Below are 9,686 nucleotides of genomic sequence, written 5' to 3'. Positions count from 1 at the left end.
AGCCAGTGGGACTCCCCCGCAGGTACCCTCCGTACCCAATCAGAGAACAGCCCAGCCAGTGGCACGCAGGGCAGCCTCCACGTTGGCTCAGAGATAAGTCACCCACGCTCCATTCATCCATTTGCTCTCCTTGCACCATCTGCAGACCACACTCGTGCCCCTCAGCGCTGAGAAGCCTGAGGGTGAGAAATCGACCAGGGGCTGGACTTGGAGTTCAAGGCTCAGTCCCACACTTCAGACGTCAGGTGGCCAGAAAATCCAAGGTGTCCCGCACTCTCCAAGGGCACTTGCTGCACAGGCTCTTCAGGGCCGCCCAGCCAGGGCCCCCCGTCTTTGCCTACCTGATAGAGGCGTATCCTCCAGACCAGGAGTCGCTCCATGAGAACGGCCACAGCATCACACGGGGAGCTCATGTTCAGATGGTTGTCCACTATGGCCCCTTTATTCTGGTCAGAGTCGTTGCTTTCCAGAAGACGGCCCCTGTTCTCCGTTCCTAGAGTATGACTTCGCATTGGGCTGTACTAAACGCATTTTGTGTGGATGAGCCCAGCTTAACAAGCAATCCAGAGCTCTCTATCGGGAGGGCCTTTCTCACTGTTATTTACCATTCCACAAGTCTTACCTGATTGCAAACCTTATCAGGAGTGTGTGTGTGTGTGTGTGTGTGCAGAGTGATCTTATATTTACTTCCTAATCACTGATAACAATATTTAAATGTGGGGTCTAGAGCCAATCCCTGTAGCACCCCCCTAGACACCCCTCTTGGGTGAGGATTCCCCAGTGAGTACTCCCTGAGATCTGTCAGTTCTTCATCTGTGTAATGTGTGCTCTATTGGCGAGCCCAGCACGGGCTACCACACCATGCCGGGGCGGGGGGTGTTCTGGGCTAAGCTGACATTTGAGCTGTGCTGTTTTAATAAACCAGGCCCCTGAAGAGGGGGTCTTTGATCTGAACACGAGTCTGGGAGCAGTTGTTGAGAACCCCAGGAAGGAGAAACTGAGGCAGCAGCCAGCGGCACTGGAACAGTTTGTACAGTGTGGGTGCTGAAAGCCACTGAATCAAACTGTAAACCTTATACATGATGGAAACTGCTTCAAGCCTGGGGGTGCAGCAGCCCCCCCAGCACTCCTAGTTCCAGCCTCTATGGCAGCAGCAGTGTCTGGAGCAAGGAAGGGGGAAGGGAAGTGGAGTGGAGGGAACATCTGGATGACTTGAGGTTACGCTGATTTGATATAGCTTGTCCTGGAATGGTTATGTCTTGGCTGTTAGGAGAATCCTGTCCTATAATCCTCCCCGCAGCCAAGGAGCTCAGGCCACGGTCTCTGGATCAGGTCAGCTCGGGCCTAAATGGCCCGTCCCACGCATCAGTGCTGTGACATTTCAAACACGTTCATTTAGGAGACCTCAGAGATCTGCCTGACAAATACTGACCCACCTGGGCTGCTACCTGGGCCTGGCTCCCCATTCTCAGTTACCATCAGCTCCCCTGCGCCCCAGCACTCCATTGCCTGGTACCCAGAGTCCCTCGGATCATAGAATCCTAGAATATCAGGGTTGGAAGGGACCTCAGGAGGTATCTAGTCCAACCCCCTGCTCAAAGCAGGACCAATCCCCAACTAAATCATCCCTTTTCCTGTTACCTGGAATCACCTGGAGCCCCGGCCCAGCCTCAGTGCTCCACTTCCCTGCGCCAGGCTCTAGCACCAGATTCTCTGCTTTTGGCTCTGGGGAGGGGACCCCCCGTGCATGTTTCCTTGACCCACCCTTGAGGGCCCCCAAGCCTGGTGGGGACTGCAGACCGAGCCTGGCCAATCAGAACAGGGTTCGCTTTGGGTTTCTGGGGGAATTTCATGCACCATTGAGATAAAACTCTCTCACATCAACAGCTCCCACCAGTAGCTGGGCCCTGTCATGAATATAGAGGGAAGGGTAGCAACTGCCTTACCTGTAAGTGGTTAAGTAGTTCAGATAACCTAATTGGCACCTGACCAGAAGGACCAATGAGGAAAGAAGATACTTCCAAATTGGGGGCGGGGGGGGGGGGAAGGATTTGTTTGTTGCTCTCTTTTGTGTTTCCTCTCCGGACGGAGGGAGAAGCCAAACAGGTACATCATCTCCTGAAAATATACCTGGAATAATCCATCTAAAACCACAGAAATTGTGAGTAGGCAAGGAAATGCATTAGGTTACCTTTTGTTTTGGCTTGTGAATTTTCCTATGCTACCGAGGCAGTTTTATTCCTGTTTTTGTAACTGTGAAGCTGAGCCCAGGGGGGGAATCCTCTGTGTTTTAAATCTTTTTATAGCCCTGTAAAGTTACCTTCCAGCCTGATTTTGCAGGTGTGATTTTTTTACTTTTTCTTTATAAATAAAGTTCTTCTTTTAAGAACCTTTTTGATTTCAGTGTCCTGAAGACAAAGGGTCTGGTTGGGGCTCACATTGCTAAGGCAATCGGTTGGTATATTATTCTCAAGCCTCCCCAGGAAAAGGGGGTGAAGGGACTTGGGGGGATATTTTGGGGGGCTAGGGATTCCAAGTGACCCTTTCCTGAATGGTTGTGTAAATCACTTGGTGGTGGCAGCAATACCGTCCAAGGACAAGGAAAGGAATTTGTGCCTTGGGGAAGTTTTAACCTAAGCTGGTGGAATATAAATTTAGGGGGTCTTTCATGCAGGTCCCCACATCTGTACCCCAGAGTCAGAGTGTGGGGGGGAACCCTGACAGGATACATGACCCAGCGAAACGCAGTGCGGGCGGGGAGCTCTGGTGCAAGGAAGTGATATTCAGCTGGGGACCTTGGGGGAGGAGCAGAGAGATCTCGGGGGCTGGGGGAGTGCAATAGGGAGAGCGTCTGAGAAGCTGGTTGTGAGTCTGAGCAGCATGTGCTGGGGCTGAAACAGAGCCCAGAGCTGAGCCAGGGTGCCAGGAATGGGGACAAGTGTGAGTTTCTTTCTTAGCTAAACTTTGGGTTGTAGTGATTCTAAAATCACTAAGGGCCCAAGCCAGCAGGTAGTGCATGTTGTAGGGAAGACATGGGGTGTATGTAATTGTCCCTCTCCGCTCAGCACTGGGGAGGCCTCAGCTGGAGCCCTGTGTCCTGTTCTGGGCAGTGCACTTTAGGAAAGATGGGGATTAATTGGAGAGAGTCCAGAGGACAGCAACAAACCTGATCAAAGGTTTAGAAGCCCTGCCCCGTGAGGAAAGGCTAAAAACCTGGGCCTGTTTAGTCTGGAGAAAAAGAGACTGAACGGGGATCTGATAAGGGTCTTCAAATCTGTGAAGGGCTGTTCCACAGAGGACTGGGATTAAATGTTCTCCATGCCCACTGGAGGCAGGACAAGCGGCACTGGGCTTGACCTGCAGCATGGAGATTGAGGTTCGCTATTGAGAAAACCTCTCTAACGCTCAGGGTCGCTAAGCTGGAACAAGCGTCCAAGGGAGGTTGTGGAATCCCTGGCACTGGAGGGTTTCAAGGACAGGCTGGACAAATGTGTAGGGGCTGGTCTGGGTTTCCTTGGTCCTGCCTCAGCATCGGGGGCTGGACTGATGGCGTCTCAAGGTCCCTTCCAGCCCTTTGTTTCTATGGTTCTATGGCATTAATTGGAGACTTTCATGGGAGCTGGACAGGCCCATCCAAGGAGAGACCTGGGGACTGTCCTGAAGCCGCTGGCTGCCATAATCTGTCTGGGACTGAAGCTGTGGGGACAAACTGATTTGACAGGGGTAGATAGAGCCAACCTGCCTTGTTCCTGTTCACCATTGGTTTGTGCTGAATAGTCACGTGGGCGGGGGTGTCACACACTTCCCGCTTGTGCAGACCTAGCGCTCACTGCACACACCCACGCGCCCTGTGCACCACCCTCCCATTCCCTTCTATTTCAGGGACTGCCTGCAAACCCACGTCGTGCCAGGGGCGCTGTGTCCTCCTTTCTCCCCTGCCCCAGGCCAAGAGCTAGCTGCATCTCTGTCCCCTTCATGGCCTCCTTGAGGGCCCCATTTAGATCTCAGACCTTTAGCCGGCACCTTTCTTGGGCAGAGTCCTGCACCCACTTTTTTGCCGCCCCAAGCAGCGAAAAAGAAAACAAACAAAAAAAACCACCCCGGTTGAGCTCCCGCCGAACTGCCGCCAAAGAAGAAGGGACAGAGAGAAGGACCCGCTGCTGAATTGCCGCCACAGACCCGAACGTGCCGCCCCAATACCAGACGGTGCGCCGCCCCTTTCTATTGTCCGCCCCAGGCACCTGCTTCCTTCACTGGTGCCGGCCCTGCCTGCACCTCCCTTCTGCTAGTGCCTCCTCTGATGCTGAGGCAGGCCAAGTAAACCTGGCCCCACCCCGGGTCTGGCCGCCCTGTTCTGAAGAACCTCCGGTGGCGCGGATTCCACCGCCTCCCTAGGTCACCTTTTCCAGAGCTTCGCTGGCCTCACAGTTGGGACACTTTTTCTAACGCAACGCTCCCCTGCTGCAGGTTAATTCTCCCTTGTCCTGCCTCAGTGGGCATGGAGAACAACTGATCACCATCCAGTTGAATAACAATGAAAGACCTAGCTCTTATGTGAAGCTTTTCCTCTTCATCCCAACCTTGTACGTATCTGAAGATGGTTATCAGGTCTCCCCTCCGCCTTCTCGTCTCTGGACTACATGTGCTCAGTTCTTTCAATCTTTCCTCGCAGATTGTTTTCTAAACCTCTTATCAGGTTTGTTGCTCTCCTCTGGACTCTCTCCAGTTTGCCCACATCCTTCCTCAAGTGCAGTGCCCAGAACTAGACACAGGACTCCAGCTGAGGCCTCCCCAGTGCTGAGCAGAGTGGGACAGTGACCTCCCATGTCTTACATACGACGCTCCTGTGAACACACCTGGGATGAAGTAGGAATTTTCTGTAATATTGTTATGAATCCTGTGTGTGCCTCAGTTTCTCTCTATATTTAGCATTGCTACCCAGTGGGGGCAAAAGGATTAACAGGCCGGAACCGGCCAGGAGACACAGGTGTGTCTCACCACCCTGTCTCTGTGGAATAGAGTCATTAAGGAACTGGCTGAAACGACCCAGATCAACAGGGGGTCCAGTGAGACAACGTGAGTGCCCATGACTCATGACTCATCAGCCTGGAGCTCTGGCAGGGGGCTGTGAACTCGGCATGGCCTCGGCAGAACAAACGGCTGAGACGTGTCTGGCAGGAGATAAAGTGTGGGCTCTGGAGGAGGCTGGCTGCTCTCTCCTGGGACTGACTAAGGAGTCGGAGAGACAGAGCCTGAGATGGAATAATCCACTACAGCTTGGCTGTGGGAATGGACGATGCTTTAACCTTCATTTTTCCGAGCTAACCGAAGGTCTCCCAGTGCGGCGTCCAGGTGACTAATAAATCCGCCTCTGTTTGCAAACGCTTCTTGGTGTCACTGCAAATATTTGTTGCGGTGCGTTAATTCCTGGGCATGGATCAGCGTTCATGTTGCATGCCCTGTCAGTACCTGGCCCAGGCCGGTGCAGCTAATGATCCAACCAGCGGACCAAATTCAGTGGTGAATCCTGATCACTCACATGTGCCACCTGAGGCACGTTGCACATCTGCTAAGAAGAAGTTCCTGAAGAGTGTACGACTCTAACCAGGCGTCCATTTCAGCTGGACTCGCTGAGCAGAACTCACAGGGTGAAGCCAGAGCACTCAAGCCAGAGGCTCACACTGGGAGGCATTGAAGCAACCCTTAAGGCAGAGTGGGACCCCTGGGGGGTTTGGCATTACTGGAGGTGTGCCTCCAAGAGACTGTTTAAAAGCTGGGGCAGAGCACGGAGGCTGTGGATCTGGGACAACACCCAGAATGAGATTAGCCTTTTTTTGCAACAGCATCGGGTTTTTGACTCGTATTCAATCTGTGATCCACTGTGACCTGCAGATCCTTTTCTGCAGTACTGCTGCCCAGCCAGTTAGTCCCCGCTTCGTAGTTGTGCATCTGACTTTTTCCTTCTAAGAGCAGTACTTTGCACTTGTCTTTATTGCACTTCATCTTGATAATGTCGGACCAATTCTCCAATTTGTTAGTCACTTTGAATTCTGATCCTGTTTTCCAAAGTGCTTGCAACCCCTCCCAGCGTGGTGTTGTCTGCAAATTTTATAAGCATACTCTGCACTCCATCCTACAAGTTGTTAATGAGGATATTAAATAATACCAGACACAAGATAGACCCCTATTGGACCCCATTTTGGGTCCTCCCAGTTTGACAGCAAACAGTTTTATAGATTCATAGATTTTTTTTTTTTGTAATGTGCACCCACATTATTGTAATTTCATCTAGACCACATTTCCCTAGTTTGCTTATGGGACTGTGGGCATGTCTACACTTGCCATTTAAAGCAGAAAAAGTCCCTTTTTTGTGCAAAAACTGTGGGAGCGTCTATACTTGCCAATGACTTTTTGGGCGTACAGCTCTTTTGTGGTGATGTGCAAGTGAAGACACGTTCTTCCTGTTTACAGAGCTTTTAGCCTCTGCAGGGTATCCCACAGTGCCTGGGTGACCACTCTGGCCAGCAGCTCTGCTGCTCTGAGGCCAGGTAAACAGATGTCCACCCCTCCCCTGTAATGCCCCGGGAACTTTGAAACTCCCTTTCCTGTTTTCTTGGTAAGTGCTCACTTATCATCTGGCCAGGTGACAACGGCTGCTCCGCGGAGCAAACGATCCCCTGCTTGGAGCAATGCTGAGCTCCTGGGGCTGATCAGTGTCTGGGGAGAGGGGGCTGTGCAGGGACCAGGTGCCCTGTGATCACCCCCTTCTTCCCACAAGACCCATCGTCAAACTGGAGCGAGCTGCACTGTGGGACAGCTGCCCTAGAGTGGTGCTCTCATCCCCGATGGAAGTGCTGCTAGTGTAAACACACTCTGACACCTGAGGAATTAAGTGAGTACACAAACCAGCGCTTCACTTTCCCCGGTTCACTATCACTGGTGAAACTGACAGCGCAAAAACTCTGCAAATGTAGACATAGCCTGTATCCAAAGCCTTCCTAAAGTCTAAATATATCACAGCAACTGTTCCCGCCTGCCCTCCACTAGGCTGATTACCTCGTCAAAGAAGGAAATTAGATTAGTTTGACAAATCGACAAAACCTGGCTCCTCCCTACCGGTGATCAACCGAGCTGGCCACTAGATTGATCCGGACTCTGGACTGGCAATTATAACATCGAATGGTGGGACAGTGTGTGTGTGTGTGACTGAATGCATGTGCTAATTGTTGTATCTCCAATAAACGCAGCGTATTGCCTTTTCCCTTGAAAAAGATCCCACGTGCTTCTTATAAGCACAACAATGTAATCCCATGCTCGGGGTGACCCTGACGCTCCAACTGCCAGAACCTGGGAGGGGAAGACGGGTGGATCAAAATTGCCCTGTTCTGTGCACTCCCCCTGAAGCTCTGGTGCTGACCACTGTTGGAGACTGGAGATTGGGCTAGATGGACGACTGGTCTGATCCAATATGGCCGTTCTTATGACAGAAGTTGTCTTGTGCTGACCTAACTTGGCATGTGTCTACACTCCAATTTGTCTCTGGCTTGTGTAAGTGTCCATTACGACGGCACAGTAAAATGACACCTCCAAATAGCACAAAGCCATGGTTGGTGCAGTGCAATTTAGACACTGAATGACCTGTGTCGACCCACAACACCCCAGTCCCTGTGACAGTGACTGCTCTGCTCACAATTTTAAACTCCACCGGGTTAGGGAAATTGTTAAAAATCAGTTCAAAAGTTATGGGATGGCGAAAGTTGCATGTTGGGAACTTGACCCCTAGTAACCAGGATCCCTGGGCGAATTGTTACTGTCCCCCAAAACACTCCCAAAAGACACCGTGCCGGACAGGGGCACGTGGCACATTGGGATACCTTCCCATGACGCACCATGCTTTATATCGATGCAAGCACACCTGGTGAGTACATTCAGCCAAGTATGCATGTGCCTGAGCCATTTACAAATTACAGCAGCTGTACAATGACATAACTTGTCAGCAGAGAGGTGACCCGTGTTAGCAGAACCGTGGGACACTCTCCAGAGACTCCTCAAATCCATCTGTCTCCTTGTCTCTCTCTCCGACTGCGAACCCAGCTCCTAACACAGATACCTGGCATCTCGTCCCTTTGTTCTCCAGCTCCCGCCAGGCTGCGTTCACATGCTCAGCCTGTTTTAATGCTGACGGGTCGGAAAGCCAAAGTTCAGTCCTTGGGCACCCATAGTCTCTTCTGGGCCTTCCATTCATAGGAACTGATTGCACTCAGTTCCTGAGGGTGCATTTGCCCCCAGCTCAGACAGGCTGCCTGTCCTCGTTCCCTGCACACTCCGTACAATGTAAGCAGGTAAACTGATACACTCAAATAAAAATGTGACCCAAAACGCCCACGTTCATCATAGCTCCCCACAGTCTGAAAACCTGGCTGAGTGCCAGGCAGCTACTGTCACGAGTGGTCCCCAGTTCCCCTCACAAGCTGCTACAGCAGGTCGGCTCAAGGGAGTGGATAGGATCAAATCACTTCTTGTGGACATCACAGCTTTTCTTGGAAGTCCTGTGGCAGAGCAGGAGTTGGACTCTTTTCTCAGATCCGCAGACAGCTCAGAAAGGCCCTAGCTCGACAGATCAGCCAGACCTCCCCACAGTGAGCCCATGGGGATGTCTTCACATTTCTGTCAATATTGCTTCTGTTTGGTGATGCTCATGTGTAAAGGAGCAGGGAGCGTTTAAGTACTGGCCCCGGCCCAGCGCTGAGAGGGAAGCAGTTCTGATCCCCAGTAAGAATGCCCTTGGACGGAGATTAGTGCAGGAGATTGTGGTTGTTAAATGTCCTTGGATTTGCTTTTACCTGGTTTGAGCAGGGATGTTTCCAATCTGAGCTCCTGAGCGGGGGAGCAGTTCCCATCTGCAGCCGTCATCTGCTGCCACTCACAGCCAGCTACAAACCACCGGGAGAGACAATCAGCTGTATCCAGATTGCAGAGGAAGGAAGCCAAACGACCCTGACCTGGAGAAACCTGTGATTAAACCAGCTCAGACGTTTTATCTCTTCTTACCGTTAAACCACAAAGAAATTTGCTTTCAGAGCTGGGATGCGACTTATCCATCTGCTGAGCTTCTAGCTCCCAGACAGACTGAGCAGGGCTCCCGCCCTCTCATTCAGAGCCCTCCCCCAACTCTGGATCTTCTCCGTTCAGCTATTCCACTGCACTGCTATTGCCCAGGCGATCGCGCTCTCTGCACCATCATTGCGATGTTGTTAAGCAGAAACACAAACCGTCTGTCCGTCCATCTATCCTGCAGCCTCCTATGCTGCACCCACGGTGGCACAAACTGTCCGTCTCCTATATTAGGCAGCGTCGCCTTGCTGCTCAGCCAGTGGAAACAGACTAAATTCTACCAGGGGAATGAGCCTTTGAGAAGCCTAAATAGTCGTCATGACTTTGAGGCTGATGAGCAGAGTTGACGGGATGGTGGTGTTGCTGCAAGCAGGACTTAGCTAACCGAGCTTTGCAGCTGTTGTTGTTTGCAGTGTTGTTGTAGCCAGGATATGAGAGAGACCAGGTGGGTCAGGGAATATCTTTTATTGGACCAAGTGAGAGACACCAGCTTTGGCGCTTCCACCTTGTATCTAGCAGTGACAGTCTGAGTTAGTTTCCCAGACCTGAAGAAGAGCTCTGTGTAAGCTCGA

The sequence above is a fragment of the Chrysemys picta genome, chromosome 11, assembly GCF_011386835.1.
Source record: "Chrysemys picta bellii isolate R12L10 chromosome 11, ASM1138683v2, whole genome shotgun sequence".
Classification (NCBI taxonomy): domain Eukaryota; kingdom Metazoa; phylum Chordata; order Testudines; family Emydidae; genus Chrysemys; species Chrysemys picta.
Note: the sequence above shows the minus strand (reverse complement) of the source record.